Genomic DNA, 13343 nt, shown 5'->3' with positions numbered 1-13343 from the left:
TGCTTTGTTTTTTCTGTATCATTGAATCCGCTCAGCCACCCTGTGAGGAAGTCACTGACACACTAGAAAAGGACACACTACCAGGAAGAGACACTCCAGGGAACAAATGACACTGGGTCTATGAAACTCTTCAGCAGCTCACATCGGCTCACCTGGACCAGCCCTGATCCCCTCTATTATGAATCTAGTCTTGGCTTGGCAAATACTTGTGACGAGGATAAATGGAGAAAAACGGGTTTAAACGTATTTCATAGGAAATTAAAATTTGAAAATTATTATTATTGTAATTATACTAGCGTGCAATAGCATATTTGCTAAGCAAGCTATTTCCCCAAAATCAAAATAGAGAATGAGAAATAGCAGTTAACTCTTTTATTGAACTGATCCTTGTCCTAGTAAACTGGGCAGGAATGTGTAGATATATAGTCACAGATGCTCAACAGAGGCTTCTTGGTGCCAACATCAATGAGAAGAGAGACGACCCCAACGTAGCCATTCTTTTTCTGCTCATATGCCCGTGGCCTTGGGTCTACAAGGAAGCAGGGTCTGGGGGCTGCCGCTGTGCTGTACACAGAGGGAGCTCTTCTATCTTTGGATGGAAAAACAAACTCCTTTATCTGCAGCAATAATCTAGCTCTCAAGACAAAGTGAGCGAGGAACAGAGGGAGGCCTTGCCAGCTCCCCCCAGCTCCCAGTACACCCACCCGTCACAGCGTGGCCCGCAGCCTGAACTGGCATCAGTGCAGATGGATTGAAATACTCATTTTACCTAGAAGGAAGGTTTTAGAGCGTGCAAGGAAAAAGAGTTTTGTCAGAAAGCAAGACCTTCGGCAAGCCAGAGCACAAATGTTTATTTAAAAGAATTTTTAAACTCTGATTCGGGCCAAGAAAGCCGGGCCAGTTGCGGAATCCCATGGGGGCATCCATATGTGGAGGTCTCTGCCTGGAGAGTCATTTGTTAATGGCGTGTTTACAAAACTCTTTGTCCTCAAGTGGAACTAAGAAAACGCCAGAGACATGTTCGGTTCCAATTCCACGACACGGGCCTAAATTTAGAGCAAAGGAAATGTGTGGTCAATTATACACATCAAATTCAATGACATTTCTAGATGTGATACCAACAGCACCCTAAACTGAGCTTAGATTCTTCAATGTTCAATTCTTTTTTAAAACATTTATTATTTTTTTCCCACGAGCACATATAATGCAGCTCAGTGTTAGAACATAGGGAGTGAGAGAGAAAGAAAAAAAGCATTGGAACATTTTCCCATCAATGGAGATATCTTTAAACCTAGCCTCAAGCAATGTTCTCTAAAACAAGATTGTAGCCCTAACCGGTTTGGCTCAGTGGATAGAGTGTCGGGCTCAGTGGATAGAGTGTCGGCCTGTGGACTGAAGGGTCCCAGGTTTGATTCTGGTCAAGGGCATGTACCTTGGTTGCGGGCACATCCCCAGGAGGGGGTGTGCAGGAAGCAGCTGATCGATGTTTCTCTCTCATCGATGTTTCTAACTCTCTATCCCTCTCCCTTCCTCTCTGTAAAAAATCAATAAAATATATTTTAAAAATAAATAAATAATAAATAAATAAATAACTAAATAAATAAAACAAGATTATAGCAGAGTTGTTGTATAGGATAGAGATTTTGAAGTAACTTAGATGAATAATTTCTATTGCAGTATAATTTTTAAAATATTTATTAAATTTATTGGGGTGACATTGGCCAACATGACCATACAGGTTTCAGGTGTGGGTTTCTATGTTATAAGACCTGTATATATATCACCATGTGCCCACCACCCAAAGTCAAATCTTCTCCAGTTGCCTTATATTAGGACCCCCTTCTCCGCCCACCCCCTTTCCTCTGGCAACCACCCCACTGCCGTTTGTGTTCACAAGTTTCAGTTTCATATCCCACATAGGAGTGAAGCCATATAGTTTGTAGCTTTTTCTGACTGGCTTATTTCACTTAGCGTAATGTCCTCAAGGTCCACCCATGCTGTTGCAAAGGACGCTAATGTCTAAAACGTATGCTCGAGAGAGGCAAAGAGGTATTCTAAGCAGAAGGAGGTTCTGAAGTTGGAAACTTGATAGGGAGATGGGAAGGGAAACTCAGCCCAATGTTAAAAATCAGCCACGTGTGATGGATCTGAGTCCCACTGTGGTGTTTGTAGAACTTTCCTCGGACATTCGTGTCTCAGCCCTAACTTTTCTTCAGCTTGGGCTCCAGGGACCTGTAGGTATCTGAGCTGCCATACTTTCCTCTCTGCACATAAAACACTTCTGGAGAGCTCTTTAGGATCGGAATGCTGCAGCCTCTTGGAAGTCGCTCTGAAGACAGAGAGCTCTGACTGAAGACCGTAGTTGCCTACAGCTGGAGCTGGCTCAGACACTGCTTACCCATGAGCCTCATCAGAAGGTGAGAAGGTAGATCCAAGATGGCACTCCGCAGACTTAGGATGGCATTCAGCAGGGCGACCCACTCCAGCCAACTGAACTTGGCCATCAGCCATCAAAGTCCAAATGGGATGTGGGATCTGCCTTTCAAATTCTTTCTTCCCTGACACAAAAAGAAATAATTAAAACGGTTTCCCTGCGCAGATGCCCAGTCAAAACCAATGATAACAACAACCAAATGCAACAGGCCACACCGCTGATGGGTTCCTGCCTTCAGACACGTGGAATTCTTGAATCCCACTTCAGTGCTCCTTTGCAATGCGTACCACCCAAATGTTGCCAGGAACGCATGTTACTGCCTGGCCTTGTGATAATCAGAAAGATTCCACGGTGGTTTTTAAAAAAATCCTTTCAATCGTATCACGGTACATGGTTTTCTCCTTGCTTCCCTCCTTCACTTTCCCCTCTAGGGGAATTGGATCTCAAGAAAATGAAAGAAAACCACTGTGACCGAGCTGGAAAGCCATACCACCTCCTCAGAGAGGACCAGGACCAGATCCCACGGCCCTGTGCCTGCCCGCTGCTTCCTCGCCTTCCCCCAGCATCACGTGTCCACTCTGCGCCCTCATGGGGGTCGCCATGCCCACTCTCCCCGCGCTCCCCCTGGCCGGAGGGAAGATCGTCCCTTCTCCCGGGGCCATGCCTGCGACACCTGGGAGAAAATGTTGTCTTTGGGGAAACAGCAAAATTGTGTGACTGCATTAAAGTCAACACTATTTATCTTCACCTCTTGTCCTCCCCGCGGACAAAGGGGCACCACGGTGAGGCCCAGCCCCCCAGCCCAGCTGCCATGGCAAAGGAGGCAGGGGCTGCGACTTTCATATGTCAGCCCCTTTGTGCCCGACTACTAGTTTATGAGGCTGATGTCGAGCACGGCAGTCAATGAAGCCTTTGTCCTAGGTGTCCAGGGCAGGGCAGTGGAAAGACTGCCCTCTCGCCTACCCCAGGCCCATCCATCTTCCCCGCAACTTCTCCGTCCCCTGAGCCGACGGAGAGAGGATCCCTCCTGGGTTAATGTACTGGAAAATTGCCCTGCATGTTTATGAGGGGGGTCCCGTCCCAACAAAGAAAGAAGGAAAGGCCAGGAAGACGGGGAAGAAGAGGCGTCTTCCCCACTGAACTGTTGGCCTTCCGCTTGTGGGTCTGACCCTGATTAAGGAACCCTCAATGCCCGTCTCGGAAGGTTATTGTCAAGTCTGGCAGAACGCACTTCCGATCGAATTTTTTTTTTTTATTATTTGTAATCGCAGAGTGGATTTGGACAGCTCCCAGCACCCATCCCCCCCCCAGCTGTGCGCGCACATGCACACACACACACACACACACACACACACACACAAACACAAGCCCTCAGCTTCGAAGAGGTCCCAACCACTCGCATGCAGTCGTCTTCAGGACAATCTCCTCTCCTCCTCGGAGCGGTTTCCCCAAGGCCATTCCCTATAAAAGGCAGACGCGTTGTTGTCATGGAAGGTTGCACTGTGTGAACTTCGCCGTGAACGTGGAGCCCAAAGAAGGCTGCCTTCTGCCATATCTCACAGTCGCTTATTCTAACTATTCTTCCGGCTAAAAAGTAACCTCCTGTCTCTCCAATCTCCTCCCTGCATCCCCAAAACGTATGCTTCTTGGGACGGTTTCAGTTTAGCACAAAATGGCCTGTAAGTGGTTAAGGCATCGACTAGGCACCCCCCCTGTCGGCTGTGCCCACAGTTGCTCCAAGAGATTTTCACAAAGCAGCAGAGTCCTTCTAGAAACTTCTAAGCCAAAATCATGGCAACTAGGAACACAAGTGTCCGGGTGATTGTCACCAGTGCGAAACGTGCACTTCAGAATTCAGCAAACACATATAGCAAGTGTGTTTTTTAGAAGAAAAAAAAAAAATTAGCATCTGGGTGAATTTTCTTCTTCCTTCAGCCTATTTTCCAGAAATTGCTTTAAGCTTCCATTGATTTTCATTTGGCCCAAGAAATTGGAGATGAGGGATATTACCAGGTCAAAGCTCTATTTCTTGGTGACAGAAGAAAAAAAATAGGGCCCTAGCTGGTTTGGCTCAGTGGATAGAGCGTCAGCCTGTGGACTGAAGGGTCCCGGGTTCGATTCCGGTCAAGGGCACCTGCCCGGGTTGTGGGCTCGATCCCCAGTGTGGGGCGCTCAAGAGGCAGCCGATCCATGATTCTCTCTCATCATTGATGTCTCTCTCTCTCTCTCTCTCTCCCTTCTCCCTTCCCCTCTGACATCAATAAAAATATATTTTTTAAAAAGAAAGAAAAAATAGGATTTTTTTACAAGGGAAATTGGTGGGAAAGGCAGGCATAAAAGTGACTCGAAACCGAGCAGGTTAATGAAAGTAGAATCAGCGGTCAGTCCTCCACCTCCCTCCACTGCCCCGAGGTCTGTGTTCATTTTGAGGCTAGACACCAGTCTCCGCGTCAGATGCATGTGAAACCGGTAACTTCCTGGCCACTGGGGGCTACGCCTCTCCCCTGTTAGGAAGTTTATGGCAGAATGTGACAGCGCACAATTACAGCTGCTTTTTAAATCCCACGTATGGCGGCAGAGTGGAGATGTTTCTGGAGGCGGCTTGGTTCTGGCCTGGGAAGAATTGCGTGGGTTGTTGCTCTCTTCTCTCCCACGTTTTCCCATTCTATATTTTCATCAAAACACTCCCCCCCCCGCCGCCCCCGGGGTCGAAAACTTACTTTCTTTACTGCATTTTCAAATGCTAACCCCTGACAACTGTGGGGCTTATTGAAATGTGTAGCACGGTGATAAGGAAGACATGGGGTGTGGCTGAACAATCCTGCCCAGAAGAGGGGCGTCATTAAGTCTAACACAAACATTCGTCGGCACCCCCTAATCTCTGAGCCTGTCCCCCTTTGTGGAAGGAGGTCAGGAGCCTTTGGTCCCCACGCCCGCTCCCTAAAGACCCTTAACAAGCAGATGTTACTGTAACATGCCCAGGGAATCGAGCATAAATATGACCCCTGACCCCAGCTGTCAGCTGATCCACTGAGTCCCTTAGAAATATACTCTTAACTTTGCTAAATTCCCACTCTTTCCCACCATCCCCCTCCGCTCCGCCAGGCGCCCCCGCCTCGGGTTTCTATGCCTGTGGCTCCTGCTCGGGCGCTTGCACAGTTGCGCTCAGTATGACCTCTCTCTTCACGGAGGTCAAAGGCCCGAGACCTCAGGCCGGCCTCTCTTCTTGCTAAAGGCCAGCTGATGAATCACTCGTAACTTGAAGGGAACAGAGGCGGGGGGGGTTGGGGGGGCCCTCTGGAGTCCTTTTGAGAGGAACAACTGTGGCCTATACATCAGCATTTACACTGTTCTGACACTTTCAGAGCTCAGGGTCCTCTCTGGGAACCACAGAAAGAGGGGCTGGAGGAGAGACAGACAGATCTTACTGCCCGGGGTGCAAAAAATAAGAAAGAAAGAAATGAGAGCATGATACCTGTCATCAGGATTGTGCAGCGAGAGACAAAGACAGAGAGAGAGAGAGAGAGAGAGAGAGAGAGAGAGAGAGAGAAAGAGAAAGAAATGTGGACACTATTCAACACACACACACACACACACACACACACACACACACACACACCCCACCCCAATTCCAGTTTATCAGAATCACTTTTTCCAAAACAGTAGAAAAAGAGAATTCTCCCCACTGCTATGCGTTTGATCAAGAGAACTTTGTTGAAGGACTCAGAATTTTCTTGCTTGTTGTTTAGAAAAGTAGAAAAGATCTCACTTCTAAAAGAGAAACCGTATGTGTGTGTTCTTTAATAAACCCCATGTGAGTAGATTCAGGAGGGAGGGGTGGGGTGAGAAGGTCGGCTAGGTGGCTAAAATACCTAAAATGTATTTCATTTCTCACTGCCCTGTTATTCCTACGAAGTTCTACTTTTCGTGTTTAATTTGTCAGTAGTACAGAGTTGGCCTTCCACAACTCTGGGGTTTGTGTGGCGAATTCAACAAACTGCAGGTCAAAAATATCCGAACAAAAATATTCCAGAAGATTCCTACAAGTTTGCCACCCACTGACCAGTGCACTGAATTCGCACTAAGGAAGCGATTAGAGTCGCACCCGGCTGAGGCCTATATCAAATGTAAATACTCCATGCAAATACTACTCCTTTCATATAAGGAACTTTATAGTATTTTGGTGTGGGGGGTGGAATCCCGGAACTAATTGCCTGCAGATACTGAGGGATGGCTGTACTTTCCCGGAGGCCAGTTAGAATGTCTTCAGTAGCCTGACAGAGGCCCAGGGTTTGGCAGTCTCGCTGAGGAGCATAGAATACGGGAGGTCAGGCCCCCAGCCCCCTGTTCAGGCCCCACACTCTATGGGAACAGCGCTGCTCGGACTAGAACTTGACTTCTTAGTTTGGAATGCACCAGTTTACAGGCCTTCAACGAATTAACGGTTGTGACTCTCTCTGACCATTTCAAGAAGCACAAAGAGTAACCACAGAATACGTTTTGCCACCCAACATCATGTGAGTTTAGGGGGAAAAAAGGGGGGGTCAGTACGTGTTTATCAAGTTTTTCTTCAAAATGGCCTCATATTAGCCTACACTAACCTCAGATTTCTCATATTAAATGGTTTTCATTAAGATACAAAACTGAAAAAAAATAAGTATCGTATTTCCACCTTTGCTTATAAATACGTTAATGTATGTAAATACTCTCTTGCTTGCTTGCCTGCTTACTTTTCCCTTCTCTTTTTAGCTCTTTCTTTTTATCGAAAGTGTAGAATATAGTGAAAGCAAAGCTAAGAGGTAGATATATAGTATTAAGTATATAAATAGAAAAGGAGAAATGTCTACAGCCAATAACCTACAAGATGGTGGCGCTCAGTCCCCTCAGCCCTATGGAGGCGGCAGGCGTGCAGCAAGGCTGGGCCTGCCCCCAGGTGGGCCCGGCTGCTCTGCACGTCTGCTTCCAGAGTCCCCCAGTCCCCTCAGGCCCCCAGCCGCCCAGGGCCGGCCCGAGGCTCAGGTAACCAGGGCCGGCCGAGGCTTGCGCTGCCGGCAGTGGCAGCAGCAGAGGTGTGATGGGGTGTCGCCTTCCCCTGATCGCCGGGTCACCTCCCGCTCCTGAGGGCTCCCGGACTGTAAGAGGATGCAGGCTAGGTTGAGGGACCCCCCCCCGCTCCAGTGCATGAATTTTCATGCATCGGGCCTCTAGTATAAGAATAAGAGAAGAAACTGTACAAGTGACCAGTATCAGAAATGCAAAGAGGGTCCTTGCTACTGATTCCCTGGGCATTAAAAGAATAAGAAAGGAAAATAATGATAAAATGTATTGGGACTGATTCCTTAAAAGACACAAACTGTTAAAACACATCCAAGAAGAAATACTAGTAAATGGAAATATGAATTTTCCCTCTACATCTATTGAAAAAAATGAGTCAATAATTAATAACCTTTGTAAAAAAAAAGGCACTAGACCCAGATGGTTTTACTAGCGTTCTACCAAATATTTACAAAGACAATAATTCTCATAATTTCTTGCAGAAATCAGAAGCAGAAGGATCATTTTTCACCTCATACTGTGATGCCAGAATTACCCTGTTAGATAATTGCCATTACTCCAGTATTAAAATCAGGTGAAGACATTACAACATAGTAAAACTACAGACTGATAACTCGCATGAACTTGGGGACAAAATCTCCTTTGTCAGTCTTTTAAAAATCAGATTTGCTCCCAAGAAAGTAATTATTCAAAATTAGGACTCTCGAATGTAGTGGCTATTATAAAAAATTATTTTTTTCAGTCTACAAGGGAGAAACTGATGTTTGGAGAAAAGTTTTTAAATTTTCTATTTCAAGGATAGCATTGCCCATGAGGACCAAATGTGATATACAGGTCAATCAGAACAGTAAAACACTACATATCATTATCATTATTATTATTACTATTATTATTATTATCATTATACACTCACTGTAAAGTGGAGATGCTAATGTATTTCTCCATACATTCCTGATCAGACATATATTGTGTGCTCTGATTAAATTACCCGTACATATTATTATCATTATTATTATTACTATTATTATTATTATCATTATACACTCACTGTAAAGTGGAGATGCTAATGTATTTCTCCATACATTCCTGATCAGACATATATTGTGTGCTCTGATTAAATTACCCGCCTCACTTTGCTTAATCCCAAATAACTTTTTCTACATTCATAGGAAGCATTCAAAGAAAATGTTTTGATTTTTTTTTTTTTTTATTAGTTTCTTCCCAGGTGGCAGCCAACTTTCATGAAAGGAAGGGGAATAAAAGGATGAGCAGGATCTCTTTTCACACGTCGTCAGGCCTGACAGAATCACTTTGGAAAACAGAGTTTTTACTCTGTCACTCCCTTTGCTTCTTTTGCCTCCTACTCTGGCCGAAGTTCACACGCTCTCTTTGATCTGCTCTGCTGAGCAAATCTGAAGTGAGATGTGATTTAGAAGGAGAAACTAATGAGAAGATACTTGTCAGGGCAAAACAATTCCAGCCCACAGACACCCCACCCCCGAGCAAGACCCCAGCTAATGTGGGAGACTTTGCCTTCCTCTACAGCCTGGTCCTTAGCATCTGGGAGACGCAGCCCACTGAACACAGGCGGTCACATGAGAGTCAGGAACAGGAATTGGGTGCTGGGGAGGGACAGGGAGCAAGTGTGTACAGCTGGAGGCGTGCATGCGAGTCAGACTGTGCTAAGAAGAAAGAATGCGGCTTTTGATATCTATGTCCTAGTGTTTAAACGTTTTTCTGGAATTGTGCCTGGGACAAGGAGAATTTCCGAGCTGCATTTTAGGTAGCCGCGTGGAGAATTGCTTAGGGAAAGGGGAGATTTGGAGATTCAATTAAGAGATTAGTCTGAACAACAGAGCGATCATGTGGATCTGAACCCCGATCCACGCATATGACAAATGAAAACAAGTTACCAGGGTGCTATTGATAGGAATCAATGACCAAGTCAATGCTGCGGCTGAGAGATAGGTAGGGAACAAAGGGATGTCTGAGGCTGCATACCTGCGTGAAAGCTCAAATGAGGGTGAAAATAGTGGGAGATAAAGTTGCCCGAGCCGGTGTGGCTCAGTGGATAGAGCATCGGCCTGCTGACTGAAGAGTCCCGGGTTCGATTCTGGTCCAGGGCACTTGCCCGGGTTGCGGGCTTGATCTCCAACAGGGGGTGTGCAGGAGGCAGCCAATCCATGATTCTCTTATCATTGATTTTCTATCGCTCACTCTCTCTTCCTCTCTGAAACCAATAATATTTTTTAAAAAGAATTAAGCACCATTATATTTTAAAAAAAGGAAGGAAGGAAGGAAGGAAGGAAGGAAGGAAGGAAGGAAGGAAGGAAGGAAGGAAAGGAAGGGAAGGGAAGGGAAGGGAAGGGAAGGAAGGAAGGAAGGAAGGAAGGAAGGAAGGAAGGAAGGAAGGAAGGAAGGAAGGAAGGAAGGGAGAGAGAAAGGAGGAAGGAAGGAAGGAAGGAAGGAAGGAAGGAAGGAAGGAAGGAAGGAAGGAAGGAAGGAAGGAAGGAAGGAAGGAAGGACGTATTGGTGGAGAAGTTATAATTCTGTTTGGGACTGGAATGGAACACTTTTAAAAAGTATAACTAAGACCTAACCTTCTAAGGATCACTGAGCTGTAGAACCCGTTGACATAATCTTGGTCATATTCTACAATAATGCTGATTTATGGGGAAAACTAACATAAGTCATTAGAAAAAACCTAACTATGGCTCAGAATAGCTCTGGGCTTATGGCGGGCTTAAGCAAGAAGGGACACTGTGTGCTCAGAAGCTGGCTGTAGCTTCATGGGAAATGGCAAATATGTGGGAAAGGACATAGACAAGCAAATCCTTGGGGATGCAAAATAGGATCAATGAAATGCTTTGGTGCTACATTTTTAAAACCCCAAGAGGAAAAGGGGGTAGACAGATGGTTCTTTCAAGCTTAGGATGAACTTTTTTCTTTTTTTTTTCATCTCAGAAAGGAAAACTACGCTTGCCCTTAATTTACCCTCCATAAATCTATAAATAGATGCATGCATGCCTTTTACTAAAGTAACATGGTCAGGTTTAAATTTCCATTTCTTGAACATCATCCTAATACAGTGGTCGGCAAACTCATTAGTCCACAGAGCCAAATGTCAACAGGACAACGATTGAAATTTCTTTGGAGAGCCCAATTTTTTAAACTTAAACTATATAGGTAGGTAAATTGTTATTAACTTCATTAGGGTACTCCTAAGCTGGCCTCTGCTAAAAACTCAAGGGGCCCAAGAGCCGCGTGTGGCTCTCGAGCCGCAGTTTGCCGACCACTGTCCTAATACAACAAACACATCTATCTCCAAGATGCTGTTTCCTAATTGATTTGAATGAGAAGCTGAAGAAAATAACTTGGTTGGCAGAGTTTTCTTCAGTGATAAAGGGTATTCACTCGATCACTCTGTGTGCCTCTGTATATATTTCTCTTAAGCGGAAATACATAAAAGCTTTGCCGTCAGGCGAAATGATATATTGAGAAAGCTCCCTTGCACAGATTGTGGTGACTGACAGCCTCAGAATATATGATATTACCTTCCTTTCGCAAGCGTTCTCTCCTGAGGTTGGTGGAAGCTCAAAAAAATACCTTTCTCTTCTCTCTCAGGCCTACAGAATCCAACCTGAAAAGAAGCCCATAAAACAAATGAAAACTTGAAAACAACGGTATCTTCCTAGAGTAGGTGAAGATCTATATTATTGACTAGAGGCCCGATGCACGAAATTCGTGCAAGAGTAGGCCTTCCTTCCCCCGGCTGCCGGCACTGGCTTCCCTCTGGCACCTGGGACTTGCCTTGCAGCCCCGGCTTTGTCTGGAAGGACATCTGGGCAAATTAGCATATTATGCTTTTATTATTATAAATTATTATAGATGCTTAGATATCAGGAGTGTTTGTAGATCTCTTTCCATATATTTGATTAATATCCTTATTCATGGGTGATTAAATTGACATGGGTTTTATTCAACATACGACTATTTGCCCCGTGCTGATACGTGCATGTTGTTCTTTGAAGAGTATCTGTGTAGCCAGCTGGCAAGCCAGTCACTTCTTCTCAGGAAGTTTGTAATATTTAGGGACTTAATAGTTTATTCAAATCCATTAACTCAATAAAAACACTGGCTCACCAAATGTTTTCGTGGGCACACATTGTAGAAAGCACATCAGACAAATTAATCTCTTAGATGACTTACCTGGTTGTTTGACCAAACTCACTGGAGGGATTTGTAAAAACGGTTAAACTATTGACGTGTGTGGAAATGGCAGTGTAATCGATATCTGGGTGTTTAATGTCAGCAAACGTACGGATCTGGGAGTTTTATTCAGATGACCCAACAAGTTTCAGATGATCTGCTCTCCTCAAGGCAACGGATGTTCTGTATCTATAAATCATCTGTCGAGTGGGGACCTGGAAGGTTCCTGAATGTTCTGTTGGTAGCTGGGTGGGCATTAGACGTTTGTTCCTGAATATTCTGTTGATGGCTGGGTGGGCAGATATTAGTTCTTCTGTTTTGATGTGTTTTCCAACCATTTGTGCAACAGACTCGAATAGACTTAACACTGCCATGTGGCAGATGAAAGCTGCCCTCGGTACTATATGCCACCAACACAGAATGTTTCTGTTATATATTTCTATCAGAATACAGTATGCAGAATACATAATACCTATTCTTTAAGTGAGACTTTAATCACTGCCAGATTTATATTGTTTCCACAGTTCCTCTCTATTATCTTTGTTACTTTTATTTCTTTAGTCAAATATTTACTAGTGCGTAGTACGTTCCAGGCATTACACTGGGAGCTGTGTGTATGGGGAGAAGAGAAGAACATGGGAGAACATGTTACCTAAACAAATATCTAACAATATCACAGATGGCATTATGGGAAAGCAAGGGAGACAACGACACTGCCAGGGAATAGTATACACTGAGTGGCCAGATGATGATGATCTCTGAACGCATAATAATCTGGCCACTCAGTGTGTGTGTGTGTGTGTGTGTGTGTGTGTGTTTGTATATATTAGAGGCCCGGTGCATTTATTCGTGCATGGGTGGGGTCCAGCCAGCCTGGCCAGGGGGAGGGGACATGGGTGGTTGGCCGGCCTGCCTGCTGGTCAAACTCCTGGTCAAGGGGACAATTTGCATATTAGCCTTTTATTATATAGGATATACACTGAGTGGCCAGATTATTATGCGTTCAGAGATCATCATCATCTGGCCACTCAGTGTATATGTCTTTATGTTCCCAGGGGTCCTTCTAGAGCTAAGACTTGATGGACACTGAGGTGCAGGGTAGCAGTGACCCATCCTAGGCATTTCACAGGCTACTTAGTGCTGATACTGGAACCAGAACCTAGGCCTAAAGCCCAGATATCTTGACTTCCCGTCCAGTGTTGTTGCCACTAAACCACCTAGATCCACAGTTACTTAGCATGCCTCACGTAGCTATCTGATTTTGCATTTAACCAAGGTGTTCAATGCCTTCATCCGAAGTTCTTTGATCTTTTCATCTTTCTGTCTTTATCCCCAGTGCTTTGCATAGAATATAGGCTTAGTAAATTTTTGTTGAATGAATAAATAAATGAATTATGTGCATATTGTGGGTACAAAGCAAAGTTATGAGAAAGACAGTAGATAGATAGATAGATAGATAGATAGAGATTTTAGAAACACTTTTTGGTATATTTCACATTATTCCCCAAAAAACCTAAAAAATTAGTTCTAAAGCTGTTGTTACTAGAGGTATTTATGATATTTTCTTTTATTAGTTTCACTGAAGATTATAATATTCTAGTTAAGTTTAACCCTTGTTGCCAACCCCCATTGCCCATCTAAAATT

The 13343-nt window shown here is 44.7% G+C and overlaps 1 non-coding gene across 1 annotated transcript; it reads right to left on the bottom strand.

The window, feature by feature from the left end:
* Window positions 1-12668: 12668 nt before the first annotated feature.
* Window positions 12669-12734, bottom strand: MIR9256B-6 (microRNA mir-9256b-6). Its single transcript, NR_130562.2, is given in 1 exon segment — window positions 12669-12734. It is a non-coding gene; the product is annotated as a microRNA mir-9256b-6 (primary transcript).
* Window positions 12735-13343: the final 609 nt, after the last annotated feature.

Source organism: Eptesicus fuscus, chromosome 25 (assembly GCF_027574615.1).
Source record: "Eptesicus fuscus isolate TK198812 chromosome 25, DD_ASM_mEF_20220401, whole genome shotgun sequence".
NCBI classification, from domain to species: domain Eukaryota; kingdom Metazoa; phylum Chordata; class Mammalia; order Chiroptera; family Vespertilionidae; genus Eptesicus; species Eptesicus fuscus.
Note: the sequence above shows the minus strand (reverse complement) of the source record. Positions and strands in the feature narration are given on the sequence as shown.